Genomic DNA, 26722 nt, shown 5'->3' with positions numbered 1-26722 from the left:
AACAATTCTACGGTGTTCGGTATAAGGCACATAAGTCACATACTGCGAGTTTCTGTTGCTTTCATCTTCTAAGTCGCACTGAATCAAATAAATAAAAATTTTAATTAGGTATCTGTAAAGATTCCAAACAGCGATGATCCAGCATCTATATCATGTCTGAATGTTAGTATTTGAAGAATAAACATTACAAAATCGTAAAATTGCATTTTTCACTTGAGAGCTTTTTCCAGAACAGCCTGGAATTGAAACACAATTCTGAAATGGTAACATGGAGACAGACGTACGGTTGTACTACAAAAAGTTGACTGGAGAAATTAGGGACTTAGACTGCCATCCAGCCACGGTAAAAATTACCTGATTGTTCTTAAAGTACAGGGTGTTTCATAAATGACTTTACAACTTTGTAATTATATATAAATTTATCCACACGACTTACAGAGCTGGTTTTGGTGTCTTTTTGTAGCAAAATACTTAAAGTTGTTACCCTATAAGTTAGTAAGGTTCAATGTGACTTTCACTGGTAATTTGGCAGATATCCCATCTGAAGTCGATTTCTTGCCAAATCCGCTGCAGCATGTCAGACATAACTGCCTCAACTGTAGCGTAGATTCTTGCTCTGAGATCAACGAGTGTAGCAGGTAGGGGTGGTCTGAAAACTTTATCCCTGATAAATCCCCAGAAGTAAAAATCAGGTCTGGTGAATCGGCCCACCTTGACCTATCCACTGATTTGGAAAGCGGTTACTGAGGAAATCCCGGACGAGGTAGTGGGGTGGTGCGCCGTCTTGCTGGAAGTGAATTTGCAAACTCTGGAAACACTCACTGGAAACCAGTGAAGGCAGCCATTTTGGTACAACTGTCTCTAGCGCTAGCGGTGGTGTGATTCGGAACTCAACTCAACTCTAACTTATTATAATTTTCTATGTTTATCCATCATAATATTAAAATTTTAAAAAATGGTTTCGTCCTGTGTTTGTAAATTAAGAGGCAAACGGTTAAATTTTGACGGTAGAAAAATGTAAATGTTACGGTACATTCTAACAGTGTACAGATTATCTCAGTTTACATCTTCCTACGCCACAAACATGTGTAATTATCTTTATTGGAACAAACTAATCACGTAAACAACGCTTTCATACACATGGACTTGTTATTACAGATTTTCAGTAAAGCACATATCGTTGCTCCAATTCAACTTTGAAAAGTTGATGAAAGGTCCGTTCGTACAATGCCAGCTTCACAGTGGAGTGCTTAACGTATGGAGCTACATGTACAGAGCTCTTGGATTTGAATCGTTGGTAAAGAATGGATACTTCATGGTATTCGTTCCGTCTTCTATTTCATCAATATTATATTGCATCATCAAACGCAATTAAACTATAGAGGTACAAATGCGACGTTAAATAACAAAAGTACCCACACGGATTACTCCATTCGTGCATAAAGTGAACTTAAAATAATTTTTTTATCCTTTTCGACAATTAAGAATTCATGGTTTTACGGATTAGAATTTAACCGCCGTGTGCCAGTCAGTCAACCATGTTAGTTTCTGCAAAAGCGGTCTGGGACTCACCCAGTCTCTCATCAATACGTACTTATGGTCAACGAAAAAAAGTAACTGATGCCCTGGTATATTTTAAAGATACCAGGACAGTAAGCGCATATCCCTGAAGGTATTGCGAGTGTAGGAGGGATGTTTTCAGGGGCTCCCCCCTTTCTTTAAAAACAATAAATGAGAAAGCTTGGTGTTGATAACATTACCTTCAGTATGGCAGAGAATGTGTGATATCTTATCTCCACACCCCTAATATAGCTTCACCATGTGGTGCAAATCAAATTTCTCGCGCCCACCTTCAAAACGGTGGGCTAGTAGGTTTGGCACGATGCGCCTATGGTTGACAATATTATGTTGATTTTATAATATATTATAAATCTGTAATAACTTCTAGTAGAGATTTTTTCTATGAAGGTTTGTTTGAACGCCACTTTATGCGCCGATAGGCTAATCGGAACTTGACACACAGTTTGAATTGGAATCCGAACACTGTGCAATGTATCTCTACCGGGGATCGAACCAGGGACTTCTTCATTAAAAGGCGTTACGGCTACACCTTCTTAGAATTTATACTGAAAATGTTCTTTTTGTTCAAACTTTTTCCCTGTTCAGCAAGTCGTTTATGATATAAATTGAAACATCTTTAGCTGAATGGTGAAATTTTAGACGCCATTTGGGACTTTGTGCACATTTTTCTCTGGGTGACATTTCACACCTTTTATTAATAGGAAGAGACTGACACCATTGGGATTAGCCTATGAGATGCAGGTTACCCCTGACGCAACGTAACATGTCTCGTTACCTTACTTTGCGATCAACCCTCGCGTTGTGAAAACCGGATTGAACTATTTTTCGAAGGAGCATCCTTGCGACATAATACGACGCATGTATAAAATTGACTTTATTCTCAGAATCCCGCTTCTCATATAGCGCGCATCAATTTTTATCTTTGTGAAATCATATCATGTAAAATTTTTTGGAATTTATTTCTTTGCTTCGGTTCCGTCTTTTTGCTTTTTTTTTCGAAAAGAAAAGGAAGGTACGTATAGGTTCCTTTCAGTCCAATAATATTGGCTGAATCTATCACCGTCAATTCAAACAACCTTTCACAATGAAGAAAGGAGAGAAATCTGATATTCTTCCCTTGGTTTTCCTTCTCTCTTTTTTCCAGGCATGTTTCCCTTCTGAGCGAGAATATTCCGGTTTTTTTTAGCGTCCGGGAAAGGAAAAAAAATGAGGATTTTGCAAAACGCAGTAAACGGAAAGAGAACCAGATGGAAAAAGCGAGGTGGGCAGATAATATTTTCGCCGCGAAAAATAATAATAATAAAAGAAAGAGCAAAGCAAGATGGGTAATAAATGCAACGCACACAGAGATATATATTTACGGAAACGGGAAGGCAAGAGTGATGATAACGTGGAGTATGGAAAAGCAAGCTGGAGAACAGAATAAGACTCTGGAATAGGAATTCCAGCAGATTGACTTCACAGGACATGGAGCGTTGGAGGGGAGGTGTGGTGGGTGGGTTGGGTTCGGAGACGAAAGAAGAGGATGCGACGGAAACCTAAAGGAATAGATTGACAGCTTAGATCTCTTGAGTTGGGACTTAGGGGATTAGAACGAAGCAAGCTGAAGTTGAGGAACGTCATTCCCTCAAAAGAGATTGCGACAGAGAGAGAGAGAGAGAGGGTGAAGGAGGGAGAGAAATAAACAGCTCAAAAGCAAAATCTAATTCCGCGCCACATGAAGATATTTCGATCGTAATTATGGTTCAGATGGTTACCGTGGCAACGCCCCTCCCAGTTGCACCTTTGTCTGTCCTAGGATTAAAAGACTAGCTTTAATAGACTATTAGCAAGAGCAACCAATCTGTAGATGCTAGTTGTTAGCAAAATCTAATATTAACTCGTAGGATAGTATCTTCCTGTAACATGTCTTCATTTGTTTGTTCTGATTTTAGTTATTTAGCGCCGTTTTCTGCCACTATTTGGCTAATCGCGACGATGAGGATGAGCGGTGAAATTGATGAAGGCACCCTTGGAGAACGCCAATGCGTAGGCCGGGATTCGAACCCGAGAGCCATGCCATCATGATATTAATATCCTCGGGAAAATATACGCATGTGTACTAAAGGAATCCTCTTTGCCTTCTCACCAGAGTGCGAGCTTACGCCTGCATATTAAACCTCAAAACCAGTAAGCTGCAAAGAAATGGTGAAGAGGGAAAACTACTGTGGAATACTTCTATTCAAGAAACCACGTTCTGTGTCTTCGGCCATGATTACAATGCCACATTGGAGTCTTACGAATCAGACGACAGTTTCCCACTACATGAACGCAACCGGCGAAGCCTCCTGTCTTGCTCACTCCATTCTGTCCGCCCTTCTTACAACACCACAGTCACGGTGCTCGCTCTGCAGTCAACACGTGAATATGGGAGCGCTCTTTCACAAATAAGGCGGATTGACCAGGCCTGGTGCAGCTAAACGGAAGGTTTTGTTCCATACAATGCTACGCTACTAAGCCAACAAGTTCCGGGCCCTTAAAGTCTTTATTTCCAAATAATAATATAGAAATAATATTGAGGTTACACTTCCTCTGACGACAGCCAGTACATTTTGCAATACAAGGGAATTGCACAGATTACAGCAGCTTTTCTCTTGTCCTAAAACCATGTAGCTCTCGTCATCAACAAGGAGCTGCACATTCGACATTATACTGGCTGCCTGTCTTCCTGACTGACTTGGAGGTTATTTCTATATACCAATCATCTTCGAGGGACGATAGTAACAGATAGCACGGGATGCCACCAGGGATGGACACAAGGCCTAGTTTGAGGGAAAAGGTAATCAATTTTATTACCACAGTTAATAACAAAGTTGATATCATCATTTCATAAACCTCTCAAAAAGCTATGTACATACAATTTAAAGGTAAAATTTCAAGTCCTTGACAAGTAACACAGCCTTACATCCAGAAAATAAATTCTAATCTCTTCCAGGGCCTCCCCGATGACGTAGTAGTAATGTCGTCACCTTGTAATAAAAAAGTCTCGGTTTTGATACGCGGTGGATGCACATAGTGGTTCGGATCCCACTTTAAGCTGTAGGTCCATTCACGATTAGCCTTACTGTGCATAAACCGGACTTAAAACATCAATTCAATCTAATCTCATATTATTATTATTTATTTATTTATTCTGCGCAGGGTACATGGTTTCAGGACAAGGGAGAAGCTGCTGTACTACTACTGGCTTTTGAAAACCTCTGTATTATTCTGTCAGCCATAGGAATTAGAATGAAATGAATGTTCTGTTCAGCCAGTACTGAGAGATGCTCTGCATCTTTTGACATGTTGGAGAGTGGCTCCTGTCAGTTGTGGCAAAACTCACAAAGAGTAGCCAACAGTGAAACAAGACGATGAATAATCGGGAGTGGATAAAAGTACATTTTCCCACTGCTTCCAGAGATGTTTTGGGCAAGGAGACAACCTTTTTCTGCAACCACATCTATCGCAACAGTTTGCTCTCACAATGTAAATTTTCACCACCAGTCTTGTCTGCAAGGCAGCATCGTTGACGTTCAGCAAGTGGCCGAAGTACGGCCGGAGTTATTCTTGGCCTCCAATAGGATAAGAGCGTGTGAAGATATCAAGAATGTTCTCGCCTGATTGGCTGTTTCGAGCGCCTGCCGTGACGTGTAGGAAGGACAACCCCGCAAGTGAGCAACCACCATTGTCTACTTCCCCTGATGACGTAACAGTATATGTGAAAGGGAGGGTTCACGCCGGAAATTACAAAGGCTCTGGTATAATCTGTTACAATAACTAACTTCGGTTCAGAACTCGACAGTGTTCTCTTGCAATAATAGTTGAGCATTCTGATATATTGCTTAATGAATATCTTGGACAACAGAAACCATGCCTCTGTGAACTTGACTGGAACAGCGCAGCCCGCCAGTCCATTGTAGAATTTGAAAAATTGCCCGCTATAGAGAAAAGATTGAAGATTGAATAGACGACGTTGAGTACAAACGTAACTACGATTGCTATATTCAGAACACTTAAAAGCTATATGTACGTATTTTAGACATTGAGAAGCTTCATCCATTTGCCTAGTAATTTTTAATTCCTCAGTTTAGCAGGCTACAATATACAGTGTACACAGAAATAAATTAGAAACTTTCACGAAACCCACATCGATGAAAAGTAGTACAGAATATTTACCTCTGGGATGCTTTCAGAATATTTCACAGATAATTCCATCTAGTGAACTGGTTTTCAACCAATATACCATGCGCGAAACACTTGGTGTGTGCTGTAGTGATTATGTGGACAAAGAAATAACTTTAGTGGCATTATAATCTAAACTACAAACAAACTTGAAGTTCAAAGTTCGTCCATAATGTTGTGAAGTTGCTGACATGTTGCGGCTGTGCATCAAAACATTTATATGCTTGTGGAATATCCTTGTACAATCACGGACAGTTCTGGGTTGTAACGATTCCACTAACCTCCAATGAGAGCGTTACAACCCAGAAGTGTCCGTGACTGTACGCACATGATTATCAGTATTTTGATTTATTAAATACTAATTACAAGAGTAAACGTTAATGTAAGAAACATTGTATTTTTCTGTTTGTGTTATTTCTATTTATAGTTATTTGCTTTCGATTTTTTTTACCTCTTTAGATTAATCATCACGAAAAGGATGCACGACGAACGGAGAAAATAGATGAATGGCAAGTAAAACGACATATCCGTGCCATTATCAGAATGCGTACCGAGAACCATTGAATTTATACCGTTTTGCGCTAAGCATTAAGTTACAGCAGGAGGCATATTTGCTTTCTGAAAGTAAAATAGTAAATAATGTTTCGAAAACGTGCCAAGGTTAAGGTAAACCTATCCTCTGAACACTGCAAGATGTCCTTAATGTATATAGGTGGGGCTCTTGAGGTGACCCCCACATATTTCACATGGTGTGATCAGCACCATGCTCTGACCAAATTCACCCCCACGTGTCCTGTTATTAAAGGCGAAAACGGGAGACAGTGCATGCCGGGACATTTTTGGATTAAAATTCCCCATCTGATATCTCGCAACTCGGGACTCAAACCCGGTACTTCCGCGTTGAATTATGGTATAAATGTTAATCACATCGAAACGTTAGCTTCTAGCTAACTTACTCAACACGCCATGACTTATATCTTTCTTTCAGACCTAATGCACCTTCTTTCATCGTACAATAAAATATATTTTCTTCTAAAATCATATACCACACCGTACAAAGCTCCAGAACATAATGCAAATGGTGTACGCACCAAATACACAACGTGGCACCAAATGAACGAAGTACACAATTCGGTGTTGCACTTTGTAAGCAACTAGACGCATGACTTCAAACAGAGTTGAGCCGATCCACGTGGCAACGACGCCAGGGGTCCAGGGTTAGATTCCAGACCTGGACATGGATGTTTGTGAGTGTCCATTCGTCAAAATCATCACATTATCAATCATCCTCATCTTCGCAAATTAACCAAAAGTAGCACAAGAAGCGAAGTAAAATGAAGCAAATCAAAGAGAGTCAAAAAGTGTAGCACACTAGATGGGGCTAACTACTTTATGTCCACGTCGGATTTGAACCCAGAAACTTCTGTGGTCCCAACCAACGTTGCGTTACGATCGATACCTTACAACCCGTCCACCATATAAGACCCTCTCTCTTTAATCTTCAACAATATGAGGAATATCATAACAGTCAATTGACAATGAAAAATACGCCTTAACTTCCACTAAAACGAAAACAGTTACTCATGCAATATCTCACTGGAGATTAATGAACCGTTAACTTTAACTTGAGATTAAATTAAACGTGAATCCATCCTCTTTCCCAACGGTGGCTCAGGGAGCTTCGCGTCCAACGAGATGTGTCTCTACGCTATATTTTATCCTCTCCTTCGCCAGTGGACACTTGCCTCCGTTTGTAGAGAATTGGTTGGGTCACTAGCCCCGGTGATTTGTCTGCTGATTGGAAGAGTTCCGTGAGGATCAATCCTTGAGACTTTTCTCCGGGCCGATAGTCTCTAATCACAGGTAATGAGGGAAGCAGTCGCTCAGCGGCATCCTGCTGCAACAAAAGAAGAGATCCGGCCAGTGTTGCCAGGTCATTTGAGTGTTCTCTTCTGGATTTCCTTTGCTCCATTGTAAAGTTAACCCCGGAGGATTCTCCAGTTTAAATCTTACTTAGAGGGGATTAGAGTTGCTAAAACTGAGCTTATTGGTTCTCTCAGGGCACGAACGGTCCAAGAACTGGAGGAACCAGAATGTATCGAGTGAACTACAGGGTACTTCTAAAGGAACCGAAATTGTTGTTCATGTTCAATCTGATTTCATGTAATCACATATTTTTCATTTGAATGCAGACATATATCACCTAAAAGAATAGCGAAACCTAGAGGAAAATGTTAAGAACATGTTTCTAAATGTCCCCAAGAAAATCCCTCACAATCAGGTTGCGGTTTTCCATCCATCGCAAAAATATGTTTACCATTTTGAAGTTTTTAGATACTATGATTATAATTCTTATAGCATCATAATTATTAGAATTACATACGTGGTGTATGTTGTATATTGAACGTCTTAAAATGGGGTTGATACGTACCCACTAAATTGTATCATTTTAAGTGTTTAATATGTTAATTGTCTATGATGACGTAATTTGTTTTGTTCAATTTGGTAGTCTGTTATGGTTATGGACTAATCTTAAAATATTTGATTGTGGGGTTGTTAGGATAGAGATATTAGAAATGTTTCTGGATAATGGAAGTGATTTTGGAAATTTGAATGTGTTCATTTGTGTAGCCAAGAACTATTATGATCTTAGTACAATTTTGTTTGTAATAAGGAGTTTAATTGCTAGTGCAAGTGTAATATATTAACATTAACTGACATCTAAATATATTTTTTTGTGTGCGAGAGTTAGCAAGGTTTACGTAAGCATATCCTTATCTGATTTCCCACAACCTGAGGGCTTCAAAGTAGGCTAACAAGTCTCAGGCTCGCCGTTGAGGAATAAACGTAAGCTGATCCATTGAGAATAATACGGGAAACGTAACAGGGTATCGCACAAGTACTAACACGTTGTTACTGTATATTCACAAATAGTGGAAACGGAGTTAATTACTCATGCCACATGCCACATTTTCCGTTTGACCTTCAAGAACAAAAAATGTTACGAATTTTTCTTCATAAAATGAGAAAATGTAATTTCAAGGTCATTCGCATGGTATTCGCGGTGCACGTAGTGCTCGCCAGCTTCCTTCACAAGTGCAGGAGAGTTGCCAGTCAGCTTTAGTAAAGTAGTGATGGAAAGTAGTAAACTTTCTGACATCTCCCGGACTATGTTAATTAGAAATTGAAATTGAAATTGAAATTTAAAGTTTTCTCCTTATATGTGTGTCAAAATGCTGTGCTACAGATTACAGGAAAAGGGATGACTTACCCGTTTCGGTACGAATAGGTTCTCCCATAGCAGTGTTACTCCTCTCAGCGATGACCATCAAAAGACCCTTTGCTTCCTAGATTACCTGGTTGTGTTCATGTTACCCCGACCATCATTCATCTGGTTTAAGGTGAGCCACGGCCGCTTCCTGTGTAAAAAATCTCTTTCTCAAGAAAATCTGGAAGCAAGTTCTGACAAGGCTGGGCAAGATTCTACCAATGGGATATGTTACGGTATGATTGTGTGTCTGTGTTTAAGTTTCCAAGCGGTGGTATAATGGGTGACTTTCCCGTAAGCATCCAAATTTCAACCTCCCTCCCACGTAGCAAACTAAAGAGGGTGTGGCGTATGGACCTGCAGCCAGTGTAATCGTCTGTTGCGCCTGGGTTGTCATTGTGTGTTTGCGATTGTCCTCTGATCTCATGCCATATCATATAATCATCTTCAATGTAGCTATCAGCCAAAAGTGGCAGAAAAGTTAAGCAAAATGACCAAAACCGAATCAACGTCATGTGTACTTCTCATTCTGGCAACACAGAGGTGACGTCATTAATGAGCGTGCACCCACAAACACAACGGTTGTGTCCCGCTTGGGTAAATTAACAGGCAGGCAAGGACGTATTGGGGGGGGTCCAGGGGGTCCGCCCCCCAAAAAAGACTTATTAAGTACGAAAATTAAATAATGAAAACATACTCGTTCAGCATTTGTTGTATAATTACGTCTGAACTTATTGGAACACAAGGATTATATTGGGATCATACGGCTTTGAAGGACAGGAAAGATGTATTTAGGGGGAGTCCAGGGGTCCGAAAGACTAACCCAAGTACTAAAATTAAGTAATGAAAATAGTAATATTTTTTGCATAATTGCATAATCGATGTTTATTAATTTCCTCTGAACTTTTTAGAAAGCAAGGATTATATTGGGATCATACGGCTTTGAATGACATTACAAAGAATATTATGTACACCACTACTCAAAATAATATGCATTAAATATTAATCAGAAATTTACTTTTTATCAACTACATGTAACATCATTTTTCTTATTCGATAAATATTTAATTTTTCATCCATTTGACATTAACTTCATTGCCAGGTCACTTACTTGTTTGTATGTAAATTATTCCGATCTTAACTACAGGTAAGCTACGTAATGAATATACGCTGTAATATCTCTATTCTTATACAGTATTTTTACCTATTCGTGTAATAATAATATAATATTAATTTATGTATTGTAATTATTATAAATTTGATTTAATTTAATTATTTTAATTTAAACATTATTATTATTCTTATTCCTGATACACTTGGTTCGGTCCCCCCTCCCCCGAAACATATTTCTAGATACCGTACGTGCCTGCACGCAGGCTGTTTAATTTTTACGGTAGAATACTTTAATTTTACGGTAATTTCTAACAGGGGACTTTAAAACTTAAAGCCAGCTCCAACCTTGGCTGTACCACATCTTCCATTTTATCGATACACCTGGCAACAGTGCCACAGACTAGCTTGGCGATTTAGCGTGTCTAAGGATTAACTGGAGCTCTAGGTGAGCCCTCAAACTTTCCTCCAGGCAGTTGTCTCCAGAGGACGCTGTCTCCGAAATAAAAGTCGATATCGCGTGCAATCGATCTTGGATTACGAACGAAATGAGAAAGCATCTTCGGGCATTAATGGCAACAGACACAAATTATGGCCTCATGATTCATTGGGATCTTCGTCGATATCAGCTCCACCCTCTCTTCCTCAACCCCTTCATCCCCTGCTGTCTCTTGCTCTGACTGCAATAAACTCGAAGGTAATTTTAAGTCTACAAGAGGAGGAGATTAAACGAAAATGATGAAACAAAAATTATATATGTGAATGTGTGTGTGGGTTCGTGTGTGCCTGCACTGTGAACAGTTGCCTGAAGAAACGGCGCCCTAATACCTAATACAGTACAAAAACCTAACCAGTACTGTTTTTAAATTCAAACAGTTATTACAGTGTTGATAAAAAGCAGACTTAACTCAGGAAATGAGTGTTACTTTTCTTTTCATAAACTTATATCTTCTCGTATAGTGTCTAAGAAACTAAAATTCAAAATGGATCCCACTTTAAACTGTAGGTCGAGTCCCGATTAGCCTTACTGTGCACAAAGTGAACTTAAAACACCAAATCAATAATAAGAACTAAAATTCAAAATATACAAAATAGTAATTTTGCTTGTACGTGTAGTAGTACAGAATGTGAAACTTGGTCCCTTACATTAATAGAGTAACATAAATTAAGAGTATTCGAAAATAAAATCCTTAGAAAAATATTTGGACCTAAAAGGGATGAGGAGACAGGTGAGTGGAGAAGGTTACATAATTTAGAACAGCACAATTTGTATTCCTGTCCAGATATCATTAGAATAATTAAATCAAGAAGACTTAGGTGGGCAGGCCATGTGGCACGAATGGGAGAGGGAAGAATAGTTTACAGGATACTTGTCGAGAAAACTAATGGTAAGAGACCTGTAGGAAGGCCAAAACGAAGATGGAGGGATAACGTTAAGATGGACCTAAAGGAAATCGGAAAGGATGGAAAAGATTTGATTGATCTTGCCCAGGATAGGGACAGATTGAAGGTTTGTGTTGCTGCAGCCATAAATCGTCAAGTTTAAGAAGGCTAGAGAGTTAGTTATTTAGTTATTACAGCGTTATCTATAATTAAGTTAATTTAATTGTATTTTAACTGGACTTCGAATTGGACAGAGCCGTCTCACCATGGTTGCAAAGGCTGGATCCTCCAATGTGTCATGCATGCACTGTTATGTTACGTTTTCGACATATTCTTATCGAATGTTCCAATATTACTTTGCTCAAAGACAGTTTTAATCTTCCCAACTATTTGTCATCCATGTTCGGAGATAATGACAGAGTTTTAACAAATGTTTCAGGTTTTTTAGAAGAGATGGCCTCTTCCACTGTTTCTGAGGAAGTTTCTAGTCTAACCAGTGGCGGCGATCAGGGGGGTGAGGGGGCAGTTACCCCCCTTTTCGTCACTTTTGCCGAAGCACTATGCTAAACCTTATCTACAAAGGAAAATATACTGTCTTTGCCCCCCTGTTTTGACACCTTGCCCCCCCCCCCAGTTTTCGAAGCCAATCGCCGCCACTTAGCTTACTTACTTACTACCCTTACCTTATTAACGTGTTGTGTAGTCCTGTGCAGGTTCAATTACAACCTTGCATTTTTAAACTTTCTCAAGGGGCCATTTAGACCCCTTTTTCAACCTCAAAGTTAGGATTTTTGAAAGATTTGTTCTTATATGCATCAATATCGTACTATAGACCAGTGTATGAGTGTGTATCGGGTGTAAGTGTTTAATATTCCAAATGGTTACCGGTCCATGTTAACTCTTATTCTATCCACAGTACGAACAGGTGTCAATATGAATGCATATTTACGACAAAACGGTCGTGCTCCGTTTCTTTTTAAAAACTTAATAAACATATACATATTATTAAATTTTAACGAAAGAACAGTGTAATTTTTCAAGGTACTTTCAATCAGTGTGCATGTTTTGGAGATACCCCATAGAAACTTAAATATCACAATTACAATTACTGGTAAATACAAGTAACTATTAAAATGGAGAACAGCAAATTAGTGAAAAACATATAACTAAAAGTGGAGCATGGGGCTCGATATAAACGACTGAAGATATTTGGTGCAGTGAAAACTTTTTCAGAATAACATTTATTAACATTTGTTGTGCATGCGTTGCTATTGCTTCAGAGTGAGGATACAAAATTTCCTATATACATATTAGTGCATTTTAAGTGACATCTAGTGGGTTCAGATAACATCAACAACAAATATGGCTCCTGTCTAGTACAACCACACGTATATAACTAAATGCCAGTGTACACTGTGAAAAATGAGTCAAAAGTAACTAAATCCAAATATAGACGTGCTATTTATTCAGGTTCAAAGATTTGTTTAAAAAATCCTTCTAATTTTTTGTATTCTCACAACTTAATAAACAGGATTAACCATTTTTCGTGATTAGCCTACAACACGACAAACGTGTTTGTAAACCAAATCACGTTAACTATTGTAAGATTCAAAACTTCCAGTTTTTCCTGCAACAAACGTTGAAATAAATGGGGAATCTTTCCTTAAATGCCAACAATACGGTAGTAATGATAGCGGAAGGATACAGACAGTAGCGTAGGCAGGCCTTTTTTCCGAGCGAATTGTAAAAAGTTTTGTAGGTTCTCGGTAGAAGCGTGGTACACTATAAACTACGTACTTCGTAATTATCATTTTTGGAAGACAAAAAATGTATAAGGGGGTTATTTTATAACGAGTTTGCATTTACCACTTTCATATTTCCCCAAATTCCTCACAGCTTTCACTTGAAAATTTTGATTTTCTCAAAATTTCGGGAGTGGCTATAGTCCCATCAGGTTTACCCCTGCGTACGCAACTGGGACAATGTTCGTAAAAGAACTGAACGACTAAGTGCTTGTTATTTCTGACTGTTCGATTTAATCAAGTGGTTCATTTTTATTCAGTTTTGACGAAATCGTCTTAATGGTGTATCAATGTAACCACTGGTAAACTAGAGGTTGCTGTGCATCCTCAGATACACACAGCAACAGCGTCAATCTCTATTTGGTTACATTTTGAACAATAACCTTTGGACACCGTGGAGCGTTTCCTGTGGGGAACAGGGGGGGGGGGTTCCACCTTGACCGAATATTGCTGACCTGAAATACCTAGTGTACCTGAACAGAAAGTGGCACTGTAGTAAGTACAGCGCTCATTTCTCTTATCTGCAAGACTTAATATAAAAAAATAGTAAGACAGTGATGAAGAGAGACTCAAAGGGGAACGGCAATGCCAGAGCTCGAACCAAGGACCATCTAAGGTGACGAGTCGAACACTTTTCAAAGTTTAAGGTGTAAATCTAGTTCCCAGAAGAGTTATGCAGAACATCCATCCTGTCCACTTGAAAATCAATCAAAGCGAGACTTAAAACACTGACATCTACCCACGACTTCTACTAAAAGCTTTATACCTTGCATTGTTCTTTAAGTCTTCCACCCACCCAACCCCCCCCCCCCTGTCTTCTTTGCCATTCGGGTGAAGTGAAGGATGACTGCAATTACAGATGGCCACCTGGGTCCCTTTGCTCCTAATAGCTCCTTCCTCTTGAGGCGGATAGTCAGTCTCAGGCATCTTGCAGCGCTGTCAAGAGGAAGCCTGGGCGTTTGTTTGCCCTTCCAGAAGAAAATGGAACTCCTCGAATAGGAGGAGAGGAAGGAGAACGAAGAGAGAAAAAAAGGGAGAGGAGAAAAGGTTTTGCTTTTCTGCTGAAGTAGTGAGAAATTAGTTCCCAGACAAAACCGTGGAACTTCCCTAGAATGTTAGCACGCTGTGTGAGAAAATTTTTCAAAGAACTACTTCCTGACAAGCATTTTCGATGGCTTCCTTACTATTAAGGAACAGCTTTTCTTGTTTGTAGAAAAAGAAATCTAAAAATTGTCTCTAGCAGCGGCAAATATTTTTGCGTTTCCATTAAAATATGCCACTGGTGACTTTTGTAGAGTTAAATTATTTTAGCAACGTCTTCAGTTGACTGCATGAGTGCAGTCAGTGAGCCTACTGACAGGTAAAGCGTGAGCAAGAAGGTGAGCGATTGGTGATGGGTTGAGATGACGTCAGCGAGACGCTATACTATTGGATGTTTTGTGAACTGCGACTCGCTCTCAAGCTGCAACTGCAAATACGAAAATAATGGTACTACTGAAGCTTCCATCAAATACGTGTGTGTGTATGTGTGTGTGTGTGTGTGCGCGCGCGCGTGTTAGTAAGACCGAAATATCAAAAATGATGCTGAGATCATAACATTTCAGGAAAACTGTAGTGATCGGGTCCTGTGCCTTCCGTGACATAGTGGTTAGTCTAATGAAAACAACTAGGCCTTCTTTAAAAGCAACCTCAAGGTGGATACGACCAAATGATTGCCGAGAAAAGGGGCCTTTCGGATCAAACAATCCCGAAATGCCTTTGAAATAATAATATTTTTAAGGAAGCATGAAAGTAAATATTGGAACCCTTAAAAATTCGAAATTTTCCACAGGTTTAACATAGGGGGTCATTTTTCGGAATACATTCCACATTCTGGTCTGGAGGTCCTCGTCGTAGTGGTAACGCTATCGCCTTATAAGTAAGCGGGCTTTGGATCATATTATATTATCTTGATTGTTGTTATTTGGCGTGGCTTGTCTTCCACTTTTGACTAATCGAGACGATTAGGGTGAGTGATGATATGATGAAATTGATGACGAAACAGCCACAAAGAACACACGTGCTCAGGCCGGGACTCGAATCTGGCACCCTTGGCATGGGAGCGCTGTGAAAATCACTCCACCACAGGGGTCGGCTGGGACGTGTGTCGATTCCCGGTGGAGGCACATTGCGCACATTGCGCACTCTTTGTTATTCTCTTAACATCAAATGCCTTTTGTCCATATCTGTCTGAATCAATCGTTGTCCTGTAACTAGTGACTGAGTTTCACACCGATCTGTTCCTTACAATACACCATTTTGTTTGGACGCTACTGTCTGCGGGGGGGGGCGGCACAAACTTGATTCGAAGATGGCGGTATTGTATAGGGAAAAGACTGGCATATTTAGCCCAGTCTAGTTCGGCCCACGTTTTGACACCAGGGGCAGTGCAAGTACATCCCTTGTCAGGCTGGTGCAAGGAAATTACGTTCAACCAAGCAGATGCTGTGTGCAATAAAACTGGTGTTCCAGTTCAGAAGATTCACCAAATGCCTGTCTGCTGCTTGAAACGTCAATTTGATTGGTTAACACCTACCATGTGACCATACACCACACCGTACGCCGCTCCAGAACGTAGTGCAAACGGTGCAGACACTTTGGAACCCACTAGACGTGTGAGTGCAAAGGGAGTCAAGAACTGCAGCGAACTAGACGGGTTACACTATGTAAAGGAATCTGTGGAGCAAGGACGCGGATAACGGTAGAGAAAAGGAGAAAGGGAGTGGGCAGAGCAAAACCGTGTGTGTTGCTGAAAAACGGCTGGTAGCTCCAGCCGCGCATTTCCCCTCTCACGCGTTCATTGGTCAAGCGCCTGCGCAGAGACTTGATTTCGTTCACTTGCTCCATAGACTCCCAGGACAGAGTATAGAGTTGTCGCAAGCCACATGATTCAAGCTTTTTAAGTCAACACGTTATACATTTTCTTTATCAGGGAAAGGCGTTATGGCCACGGTGTATACTAAGGGCCATAATACGCAAGCCTCATCTTGGGTTGACGAGCCAGGTTTCGAATTTCTCTTTATTAGTGTAGCGTCAAAGTACGGTAACACGCCGTTCCTTCATCTAACATCTTTCTTGGCCTCTGGAGAAGAAAAACAAAAACAAAAATCCACACGCTGCCCCCTTCTTCACCCCCCTTAGAAAAACAAGATGAAAAAAGTGTCTCCCCCGAACTCTTCCGCCAAGTTTCGCAACCAATAAGCAGCAGCGGGGCGCACAGATGGCGCTGTGCGGGGGGGTGCCAAAAAGTCAACTAAGCGAGATGTCGTGTTGCGTGGGTTTTGAGTGGTCGGATTCGGCCGCGACCGTGCTTTGAAAGCTTAAATCAGAAGCAGCAGTTTGCTCTTGCTAAATACTCGTGTCCACCCCGTGTCCGTTCCCTCGTTCCGATATCAAGTTTGTTCCTACTGGTAAAGCTTCTGATTTCCCACGGAATTGCAGAGTGAGAGAGGCGCAGATCCTCCCTAAGCTGCGAAACCTTCACTTCTGTTCCCTTCCTTCACTTTGAACTTGTAATCGGTTCCCTGAATTGTTTTACGTAGAATGAATCCCGTGTGCTAAAGTCCTGCTCGTGATCGAATACAAACGATGGTAACAGTTTCATACATCGGAGACACATTTCTTCAATTTTACACAAGAAACTACTTACGAAAATGAGTTTCTCCAAGGTTTACAACGTTCGTCGAGGTACTTTCTTTCATCGTGGAATATATTTGACCAGGAAATCATGTATCTCACCGACGCACAATTGCCATTGCTTTCATTTTCTTGTCCTACGACAACCGGATGCTTCGTACGTTTGATGACGTAAGCCCCTGTCAGTGTTTCAACCCCCCTTTTTTTACTATGTTTGCCTAACGTAACCAAACCTAACCTAAGCTTATCGGAAATGGTTCGTGGGGCTATCCATGAATGGTTCGTGGGGCTATTCGTGAATGGTTCGTGGGGCTATCCGTGAATGGTTTCTGGGGCTATCCGTGAATGGTTCGTGGGGCTATCCGTGTATGGTTCGTGGGGCTATCCGTCAGCTACCCGTGCATAATGTATAATTTCCACCGGTGACGAACACGATAGTAGGTATTTTTCGGTGAAGAAGGTTGAAGCACTGCATACCCACAACGTGAGTCAAGATGTGTTCGCCATATTGTGTGTACCGGAAGCGAAGAAAGGAATAAAAAAAGCACTCAGAATGTGAAAACTTTCGTTTGTTTTCGTGTAAAAAGCATAATGGCACCTTAAACTATTTTCCGCAATACACAATTGGTAAGTACGAACCATGCGAAACACAAAATATCCGATTTTAATGTGTCTCCGATCTATGAAACTGGTACCCAAACTATTTCCGATACTTTCAAAGATTTTAAATATTTACTTTCAAAGTTAATACATTTTGCTTGATTGATTGATTGATTTTTGTTATTTAGAGTCACTTTTCTACCATTTTTGGCTAATTGCGACGATGATGAGTGATTCGAATCCTGAACCTCTGTAAGGTAAAGGTAAAGTTCCCCGCTTGCGTATGGCACCGTGTCATGAAGTCGCGGTTAGGGGTTATGGGAGTAGGGCTCCACAGGTTCCTGTTCTCGGCAATTTTTGAGGTGGCGTTATCAGCACCACGCATCGGGCGCTTTATGCTGGGTCAAGGCCTGAAAATTCCCGACCTTAGATCAACCAGCCTCGGAATCGAACCCGGGTCTCCCAGTCAGACGCCCTACACTGACCTCCTCAGAACGCGTACCAAGAAGAGAAAACCCCATCTGCCGGTCCCGTCGAATTTTCAAACTCTAAGCTAGCGAATGGGCGATGCAATCAGCTGCTTCCAAGTAATCATGCCCCTGCGTTGCTGTGCGGTATTGTTCAACACATCGTTGTTACCCTTTATAACTGGAAGGTATTGGTGTCAACAATATAGACTGGATATTGCCCTAAATGCCTATTTTGTTAGTGTGATCAGATTCGTAGGCTTTCAGTAGTAAGTTACAGATTTAAACAATCATTACATGTAAATTCTGTAGTACCTAAAATGCCTATTCCGACTGTTAGTGTCTATTTGAACATAACTTCAAATCATTTGTGTTTTTATGTCTTTTGTGTCTAGCTGTCCCCATGGGAGCAAGGGAAGGTTCCCCTTTTGCGGAATAGAAATTATAATCCATCTTCAATAAACATAAGAGCAAGCAAGACGATAGGCGCCCCGGGTTCGAATCCTGGCCTGGGCATGAGCGTTCTTTGCAAGTGTCCGTTCATCAATTTCATCATATCATCACTCATCCTCATCTTTGCGATTAGCCAAGAGTGGCAGTAAAGCGAAGTAAAATAAGCCAAATCAATGAATCATTCATAACAATGAAGAAATCCGCATTATGCATAGTAGGTGACAAATACAATTGAGAGTCAATGAAAACCTTAATTTGATTTTGTTTCTTATCTAGTAGATTTCTCTATATAGGGTTGCACAAGTTTTCTGCATTTGAGCACAAACCTTTTGCTGATCTACACATATTTTCAACTTTTAGTTAATGGCTTTATACCTTAAGAAGAATAAATCTTTGGGATCCACGTGAAGTCACATATGAGCCACTGCGAAGGCCTTTCCACCCATCTGCCTGCGAACTGAGGCCATTGTCGAACTTTCTCCTCTATTAGTAAACTTGCTGTTATGGTAAGCATGCACAGAGATATTGAATTTTGATTTGCCGAGATATTTCTGTAAGTTTTAGGCTGACAGAGGGCAAGTGTGTATAGGAGGCGCCATCTTTAAAATAACAAAAATGGCGGTATGAAGCTCAGTTGATTAGTGTTGCAGCCTTGAGATCGTTTTGTAAATAACAGTTGATACCTCATCTAAATTTGATCTGTACAGTCTGTCCTACAATTTTTATTGGCCATTTAAGGTATTTCATTTGTCTGATGGAATACAGAAAATCATTCAAAGATTTTATATCATTGCTATTGTAATTGCATAGTTTTCATTATTAAAGATTTGACTTACGTGAGAATATTGTTGGAGAAGTTAGAGTTAGGGTCTTGGTGAGATGGTGAACGTCCCTGTCTTGATGTGCAGGATATTCGTGAATCCATCAATCATCTTCCATAGAGTTAATTGTGGAGATAAACGATGCAACATGCCTAGTATTACAAGCGGTTAGGAACCTGGGAACAAAACAGCGATACAAACGAGATAAAAAATGGCCAGGGACAGGAGAGGAGTACAAAACAGAGATAGGCGTTCTCTCCCGCTTTCCCGCCATTCCGAAAGCACCGCATTGTCCACTGCGCTTGTTACAAGTGACGTCTGACATTCCCCAGCGAGCACATCTCGTGATCGCTGATTTACCAGTGATTGCTGTTTATTGTTGCGGACCGGTTACATCGAGTCTCGCAGTCCGCGCAAGGGCCGGACCACTCAACCCGAAGCAATGGGCCATTTGATAATTGACATCTACCACAGAAACATCGTTGCGAAATCTGTTTCTCATCCTCTCGACGGGCAGCTACCCTCCCCATTATACAAATTCGCCATTTTATTCTCTCTTCTTTTGTCCTCTCTTAGTGCGCATGCGCTCGGACAGGAACAAATGCTCTTGCAGGCTCGTTCAAGCATTCTGGTCGGTTTTCAAGAGACCATTGAGTCCGTTTCCCCCCCTGCTTGCGTCATCATTCGCAAAACACGACAGCTGGTGGAGCCATTTTACTGGTTAGTTGCTTTATGTGTTTGCCTACCCTAAACCAGAGTTTGGAAAGTTTTCCTTTTTTATTTAGCGTCGCTTTTCTGCCAGTTTTGCCTAATCGTGACAATGAGGAGTGATGGTATTATAAAATTGATGAGGGGACGCTATCCGAGAACACCGATGCCGAGGCCGGTATTCGAACCCGGTGCCCCTGGCGTCGTAGCGCGCTGTGCTAACCCCTTCGCTACGGATGGCGGAGGAAAGCTATATCTTGATTCGTAAAGTAACACAGGTACAGGTACTAATTTGACGAAGAAACTCAGTTACAGTTACCAATAGGTAACTAGGTTACTTTTAAAGTTATATTCTGGATAAGGAATAACTTATACAGTTCCACGCATGAACAGTATAAAATTATAAAGAGTGACCCCCAAAAAATAAGCTATTTGTAAGCCCCCCACGAGCGGAAAGAATGCTTAAAGAGTGCTTAGCGTTTCAACACTCCTTAAGCATTGGTTGTTATGGCTGAAGGAAGTAATAGGATCGGCCACACGGACTGACTAGCCTGCGGATGCTGAACGTCTGCCGCACTCCGTAAGCATCGCCCATAGCGGACAAAGTGTGGAACGAAGACTGGGCTGACTATTATTTCTATTGAGTCTTATGGTATCGTCCACACGAGCGGAACGTCTGCTGGGCTGAATGATCACGTCACGCGCTTTGTGCATTGTTTCACACCACGTGGTGCTGAGTTCTAGCGTTGTGTTTCTGATAAACATTGTTTTTGCAAGTGAAGATGGGTGATCTAGATATAGATAAATTAGACACAGAAGTATTTATTATGGAAGTGGAAAAGAGAGCATGTATTTGGGATATTCGGTGTGAGGAATATAAAGACAGAAACAGGAAAGATTCAGCGTGGAATGAAATTTTCTGTACTCTGTTACCAAACTTCGCAGAGCTTTCAGTAGTTGTAGTACAACGAACCACTCATCTTTGGTTTATTCACACGTACATGCTACCCGTCTATTGCTCCTATGCAGTGTGGAAAATTAGTATGATTTTCGAAGCCGTTTGCAATATTCTTCCTCCTCTCTTCCGTTGGTTGAGGTGAGGAAACCACTGGCTCTGTAGAGTGTCCCATATTGCACGACAAACTGTTCTGACAATTCACTGGCCGTAGATTTGCCAATTCCATAGGTATAGTGCAGCTCAATAAGGTAGCAATCAGTTTCGGTCCAGGAACCTTTTTTCCCCACATCAATTTTAATACGATCCAGGGACCTTTTTTCAAGAACAATTCAAATACGGTCCAGGAACCTTTTTTCAGCTCTCAGATGCAGAGAGGAAATCTGTTAGTAAGTCATGACTCATGTACGAGAGCTTCTTCTTAACACACGGCATACGAACACATTAATCTGGATGAGTAATTAAAAAAAATGTTACTAATAAATATCTCAAAATACACCCCATCTCCCAAAAAGGGAAGGGCCTCAACTTTTTTTGTTTTGGTGAAAATATCATTTTTTATATGTTTACATTCCTCACCGAAATATGATTGGCTGTCACTTGAAGTATTTTCAGTTTCCGCTGAGTGTCAGCATTTTCTCTACATTACCTTACGGACACAATGCGGAAAGAATGCTTAGACGTTAAGCACTTTTTGAGCATTCTTTCCGCCCGTGTGGGCCGGGTGCAAATCTTTTTCGAAGCTGAACCGAATTGTGGTAATAATGTACAGTACGATACCGCTGCAAGTACAACATGAAAACTGTTCCACTTCGAGACGGTTTGATAAGGGTTTCATTGCGATTTCAAAACAAAGAAAATTCAGCAATAATCAGCCGAACGCATACAAACAAAATATTGATTAGAAAATCATATCGAGGATTCGTGCATGATTCTATCTACTTCCCCTTTTATGTTTGGATTCGTCCAGTTGAGCTAGGCGGGTCTTTCGTGGTCGACCGTTGACAATAGAATTTTCATGTACCTGTGTGGAACACTGGCTACTTGGAAGATAAAGAACGAATATTTATGCTTCAACAGATGACTGCCATCTTAACTCTTGCTTTGAAAGCTCCAATTAACAAATCTAGGAAGAATTACTAGTGTAGAATGCAAGCTGTCGTTTCATCACTATCTATTCTCAATGGCCTTTCTCGATGGCGTAGTGTTATAACATCCTCACCTTGTAATCATCCAACTTGACACTGCAAATCCTTTAAAGTGCACAATGTGAACTTGAAACAAAAACTCAAAATGTACTAAGCATATTGACCTATTAACTATGTTTGTTCTAACATGTTGTATTTATCGGGCTAGTAACGTCTGAATGGTCTCTGTCAATAGGAATCGCGACAGAAAAAACTCATTTTCACCCTCATAAGTTCGCGTTTCATTGAAGAATCTCATCTTAATGGTGGTAAGTATGCTGTACATTTGTGAATGTGTGCTTTATGTGTATACTAGAAAACACGCTAGATGTCGTAGATTCTGTCTATTGCAGCAACATGGAATAGTTCCTGCTCGGAAGGTCAATGTTCACTACAACGTTTCGATTTAATGCTGGAGCAAGAATTTTCCTATTTTGTGAGAAGGAAAAAACGGGTCGGGTACCCTATTCTACACCCTCGAATTTTGAATTTTTTTTATTTTCATTATGAACATTATTTGATCCTATTTGTGAATTAAAAAAAATTGGAGCGCGGAAAGAAGTATTTACGACTGTACAGCCGTTTAAAGTTGAAATTTTGTCGTATGAAATGGTTCGCAATTATTTCCAATTTCTAGATCGTGATACTAACACGACACCAAATTTTAACTATCGATCTCAACCTAACTGAACTAACCTATCCACGCGCCAATGGTTCGTGGGGCTAGCGCCAATGGTTCGTGGGGCTAGCGCCAATGGTTCGTGGGGCTAGCGCCAATGGTTCGTGAGGCTAGCGCCAATGGTTCGTGGGCCTAGCGCCAATGGTTCGTGGGGCTAGCGCCAATGGTTCGTGGGGCAGCAGACCATCTCCCTGTAATGAAGGCTAAAATTAAACCAAAGAAGGTAACTTACCTCTTTTTACCAAGGCCATGTATTGAATTGTGGGTCGAATTTCAATTTGTAAGTCCAAAAATGAAGTAACACCTACGTTGAAAGTCCTTGTTGGCCTTTTCCACAGAATACCAACCTCCACTCCCTTCCCATCATAAAAACTAGAAGTCGCAAATTATCCCATCCCACAAGTCATTTAGAAAAAACAACCCTCCCCTTTACGGCATGCAGTTGCGAAAAAAATATTATTATTTCCAATTTCTGAAGTCGCATAAATGAAATCGAATGTCTGAAATGTCCAATCTACCAATATATCGCACAGAGAACATATCGCAATCGCAAATGTTCCTATTGCACAAGTCAATCATAAGAAGAAAAAGAAAAAAATCAGACGTGCGCCTGTGACATAAATCGATCATCCGAAATCTTCAGACTTGCGCCTGTGACATGAATGCATCATTCGCCATCATAAAGTTGTGAAAAACCTTTTTGACGTTACGCAAGGTATTTTAATTTCATAAAAAACGTAAGTTTCGTAGCACGTAGATCAAAAAAATTACTTTCCGCGCTATTTAGAAACATCGTTTATTATGAAGAACTAATTTTTGTAACGAGAATATTTGAAATGTGCGAAAAATTGAGGGTGTAGAAAAGGGTACCCGAGCCGAAAAAACTTAAGATAAAAACTTTGTTTCGTTGTTCCCTCACTGGTTGGTAAGTACCTGGGTGTTCTTTAGCTTTCTAGAAAATAAGTCCTGTTCGAAAATTGTATTTTGTATTCACTGACAGATTTGTTAGACCCTGGACACAATTGTTTAAAACGGACATTACTTTATATTCTTTTACTCATTTAGCGTCCCTTTTCTGCCACTTTTGGCGCGACGATGAGAATGAGTGATTAGATAAAACAGGTGAAGGGACACTCACAAAGAAGATTCATGTCTAGGCCGATTCATGGAATGAAACGAGGTGCATTGCTGAAAACTTGAGAGACACAATCTCACCAACTGTAACATGCAGAGATAAACTCTCAACATTAGGTTATGGAATACGTAAGGAAGAAGCCATTGAAATTACTTTCTTAATACCGTTATGGTGAATATGGAGAAGTACATATTTCTATCCACCATTATAATGCCATAGTCACTTGACACTTTCCGACTCAATATGCGCAAGAGGTGATAGATTACTTCCTACAGGGGAATTTTCGTGAAGGTGTCGCGTGACTATCACATGTTCATCTTTGACCGTTCCCTTCCCCTCCACCTTTTCTACTTCCCCTCCGTTCTCTCTTTTTTTAACATCTTGTCGCCTCAGATCTTGAAGTTGGTTAAGGGGTAGAGCGACATTGGGGGCAATCCATCATGCCCTCTGAGACTGTGAACACCGGCAGAAGACAAACTGGAACCCAAATCGCTCTCCTCACTCAGTTCTTGAGATCAGGATGATAAATCCTGAATTTCTGAACCTAATCCGTTGAGATGCTGAGAGATATCCGAGAGCGTGTTAACGTCTCTCCTCAGCACCACATCACCTCCGCCGCGTTTCGGCATTCAGGAGTCTTCAGACGACAGACACAATCGAGTAAATCTTTATACACCTGCCTACAGAGAGCAAAACGGCCGAAATCGGTGTTTCGTGCTTCGGCCGGACGGGGGTTGTATTTGCAAGTACAAAAATGCAGCTGAGATTCCGATTTTGATTGGCTTAGAATCAACACGTGTCAGGATGCAAGGAGCTGCGCACACTGTTGCATGCTTGCTTTATAATCCCACGATTTACGATCAGCCAGTGGCCTTTCTAAAAAATGGCGTTCTTGTCTTATCTGCATATCTACTTCCTGTCTCCGCTTATATTTTAGTAAAAAGTATGGCTCGAGTGATAAGTGTGTGAGAAGATCACGCACTGAATTTTGGAACACGAAATTGGTTTCTTGTACATTGAAAATGTATAGTAATTGGTCCCTTTGACCTATTGCAACTATACTTTATACATACTACATAATTGTTTGATTCTTTAGTTACTTAAGAGCCCCCCGATGGCGTAGTGGTAACGTCGTCGCCTTGCAATCAAGGGGTCCTGGGTCGATACCCGGTGGAGGCGCATGCCACAGTAGCTCAGATCCCACCCTAAACTGTAGGTTGAGTCCCAATTAGCCTTTCTGTACATAAAGTTGACTTAAAACAGCAATTCAAACAGCCATTAGTTGCTTGATTTATTTAAATTCGTTTGTTTGTATCATCAGGTTATCCGCAGCAGGAAAGTTTAAAAAGAAAAACTATGGGTAAAAGCAATGAAATTGAAGCAAGTTAAAAGTATCATCTCAGCATTCGCCTGGAGTAATTGAGGTTATGATTATGGTTATGAGGATAACCTAGCCCAACAATTTATCTACAGTGCTAAGAAGAAGAGGATTACATGCCTTTATAATGAAGCAAACACGATGTGTACACAGAATATACAAACTATGCAAAGTGAAAAATGTTGAATTAATAATCCTGACGTAATTACACGAACAGACTTTCAGGATGTCTTCGTTTAGTTCCGACATTCTTGGTATGGTAAACAAAAGGCAAATGCAAGTTATCATTCCACAGTACAGAGCCACTGAAGGCGCTTTAGTACATCACTCATCTTCAGTAAGAGCGTTATGGGCGCCACTGCGACGGTGGCAGGAAGCATCACAACTTATCTTTTTTTCTTCGGTAGCATCTGTAGTTTCACCAGTTTTGGAAGCAAGGATAATAAACCACACAAGCTGTTTATCTGCGTCATAGACATCAATGTCAGTATTATCACAAAGATTATTATTATTGTATTCCATGAACTAATTTCAGTTGATACAAAAATGTTATCTTGAATAGAATGGACGAGAAAATAAAATATATAGAACTAATACCTGCATACTTCTAAAGAAAGGTGAAGCTGGAGCTCTGCTGGTAGCAAGACAGGCACCACAACCACGTTAGCCTGTAAGAATACAGTTGCTAGAGTGGCAGACAGCGGCATTGGAGCGGTGTTCCAAAAAGATTGCCCAGTGCACTCCGATTTGTAACTAATGGTCGTCAAGCTAGTTCATATTTAATACTTGTCATACTTAACTGGCTGGCTACATGTGAGACTGGATGGTTTCATGGTGACCAATTGAAAGTTAAAAATTATTTCTTGAAGAGACAGATATTGGTGCAATGCTCATCGCAAAATAGACAAAGTGGTTTTGAGTGATATTCATAAACTGTTGTGTATAGAGTTATCATATTCGCTACGCAACACTAAAACCTACTATACAAACTACGATTTGTAGATGAGACCGAATGTCAGGATTACTAGGGGACAGAATGAAATAATTTATAATATTTGGAAGCAGAGAAATTCAAATTCAAACAAAAAAGGGAACAATTAAAACACCAACCGTGGCTCTATAAGCCCGCCCTGAATTTACATTTCCACGATATGTTGTTCACTTTGTTCATAATTGAAGTCAAGCTTCTTTCATACGCAGAGAAGAGTGGTCCAATGCTGGTGATGATTATTGAATACTGGATTAATCGAATGCAGTTGTGAGAACATTCACGATTGGTGACCATCTTAGGGTCATATTGTGAGGTACTTTATAGTT

This window comes from Lepisma saccharinum, chromosome 4, assembly GCF_977018435.1.
Source record: "Lepisma saccharinum chromosome 4, izLepSacc3.1, whole genome shotgun sequence".
Taxonomy (NCBI): Eukaryota; Metazoa; Arthropoda; class Insecta; order Zygentoma; family Lepismatidae; genus Lepisma; species Lepisma saccharinum.
This window is presented reverse-complemented; position numbering follows the sequence as displayed.